General features: G+C 38.5%; 1 protein-coding gene across 3 annotated transcripts in view; it reads left to right on the forward strand.

Moving 5' to 3' along the window:
- Positions 1–2,500, forward strand: part of LOC135109642 (uncharacterized) — a 105,250-nt gene that overhangs the window by 63,808 nt on the left and 38,942 nt on the right. The window lies entirely within an intron of this gene.

Consider the following 2,500-nt stretch of genomic DNA (forward strand, 5'->3'; position numbering starts at 1 on the left):
CAAACTCACCTCCCCCAATTAACCCTCCATTCTCCTCCACCTCCTCCTCTTCCTCCTCCTCCTTGCCCTCATTCTGCTGTTTCTCCACCTCCTCCTTCATTTGTCCCTTCCTGCCTGTCCTCCTTTTTTCTCTCCTCTTCCATCACCAAAGTCACTGCCCTCCTCTCCTCTTCCTCCTCCTCTTCCTCTTCCTTTACCCACGAGTCTCCTAATTCCTCCTCCTCCTCCTCCTCCTCCTCCTCCTCCTCCTCCTCCTTCCTCCTCATCATCCTCATCCACTGACACTGTTCCTACCACATATATCTACTTGTCCTCCTCCTCCTCCTCCTCCACCTCAGTTACCAGCACCACTACATCACGAACTCCTCCTCCTCCTCCTCCTCCTCTTCCTCCTCCTCCTGCTGCTGCTCCCGCCACCCAAGGAAACCAAAAACACACTTTCCCTTTAATCCCATAACACTAAGCTGACCTCTCGTAAAAGTTTCCCCCACCAAACTTTCTTTCTTGCCTACATCAACACGGATCAAAATAAACGAAAATAGGTTTCTGTGTGTACTAGGAATTTTCCCCTTTCTCTTATTTCCGTTGGTCAGTTTTCTTTTTCCCTTTTTTCTTTATTTTTCTGTTCGTTATTCTTTCATTTTTTTTTCTGCTTCTTATTCTCTTTCAGTTGTTTGTCTTTTTCTAGTTTCTCCTTTTCCAGTAATTTTTTTCTATTCGTTTTTTTTTCCTTATTTTTCTCTTATTCTCATCGACTTTTTCTTCGTAATTTCCTCTTTTCCTGTTCTTTTTTTCTAATCATTATTCTTTAATTCCTTCCTTATTTTTTCTCTTATCCTCCTCTAGTTTCCTTCCTAACTACTTCCTTTTCCTATTTTTTCCCATTCTTTATTCTGGGATAGTATTTTTTTCTTTATTTTCCCTCTTACTCTCTTTTAATTATATTCAACTTTTCTTTTTTTCCATTTCTGATATTCTTTATTGAGGGTAAATTTCTCTGTTTTTCCCTCTCGTATTTTCACTTCAGTTTTTGTCCTTACTTTTTTTTCTCTTTTTCCCTCACATTGGATTTTTTTTTTTTCTATTATATTTCATTTCCACACTTTAATTTCGGTTCCTATTCAGTTTCCTTCTTTATTTTCCCTTTCCCCTCATTTTCTGTTTTTCTTGTTTCCTTTTCATGTTAATTGTTCCTCTTATTTCCTTTCTCTACTCCCACTCCCATCAGTTTTACTTTCCTTTTTTTTCCCTTTTCCCGCAAATTCGCATCTTTATTTAGTGTTATATTTTTTTCTCGTTTTCGTTACCTTTTCCTTTTGTTTTTTTTTTGTTTTTTCATTAACTTTCCCACTTAATTTTCTTCCTTATTTTTCGTTTTCCCTTCTTTTCCATAGTTTATTCAGTGCTCTTTATTTTTTTCTCCTTTTCGTCACGTTTTCCTCTCGTTTCCTTTCTCTTATCTAACTTTCCCACTCAGTTTTCTTCCTTATTTTCCCTTTTCACTTCACTTTTCATCATTTAATCAGAGCCTTTTCACTTTTTTTTCCTTTTCATTACCTATTCTTTTTTTTATTTGTCCAATTTTTCTTAAAGCAACAAGAACTGATTTTTTCGTTATTTCATTTTCTTTTTTTATGCTTTCTTGTTTTATTTACTCTTAGCATTGATCAAAATTTACCTTTAATTTTCATTCAGGTAATAATGTTTCTCCATTTATCCTCGTAACCAGTTATTTTTCATTTACTTGTTTATCTCTCTCTCTCTCTCTCTCTCTCTCTCTCTCTCTCTCTCTCTCTCTCTCTCTCTCTCTCTCTCTCTCTCTCAAGCGTTTGTATCACTTTGTCCTTTGACTTAATCTCTTTCTTCTTCTTTTTTTCTTTCTTTCTTCCTTTTTTTTTAGTTCCTCTTCCGCACACTCCTGCCCTCTTCCTCTTCCTCTTCCTTCTTCCTCTTCTTTCAAGCGTTCTCCCAGATTCTTTGATCTTATCTCATCACTTTTGCTCTCTCTCTCTCTCTCTCTCTCTCTCTCTCTCTCTCTCTCTCTCTCTCTCTCTCTCTCTCTCTCTCTCTCTCTCTCTCTCTCTCTCTCTCTCGCTCCCTCACTCAGACTAATACAAATTCTATATATATACTCTCTTACTTCAAATAATCTTTTGCCTGTTAAATTTCTCTCTCTCTCTCTCTCTCTCTCTCTCTCTCTCTCTCTCTCTCTCTCTCTCTCTCTCTCTCTCTCTCTCTCTCTCTCTCTCTCTCTCTACCAACCAACCTACCTACTTACGTAACTAACAAGATTCTTTTTATATAAACTCGTACCTCAAATAATCTCTTTACCTCAGTTGACTCTCTCTCTCTCTCTCTCTCTCTCTCTCTCTCTCTCTCTCTCTCTCTCTCTCTCTCTCTCTCTCTCTCTCTCTCTCTCTCTCTCTCTCTGAATTAGGTGAAGTACACGCCCCGCCCCGCCTAAGGTATCACCCCAGCAGAGGGCGCGTTACGCACGGCC

Source organism: Scylla paramamosain, chromosome 19 (genome assembly GCF_035594125.1).
Source record: "Scylla paramamosain isolate STU-SP2022 chromosome 19, ASM3559412v1, whole genome shotgun sequence".
NCBI classification, from domain to species: Eukaryota; Metazoa; Arthropoda; class Malacostraca; order Decapoda; family Portunidae; genus Scylla; species Scylla paramamosain.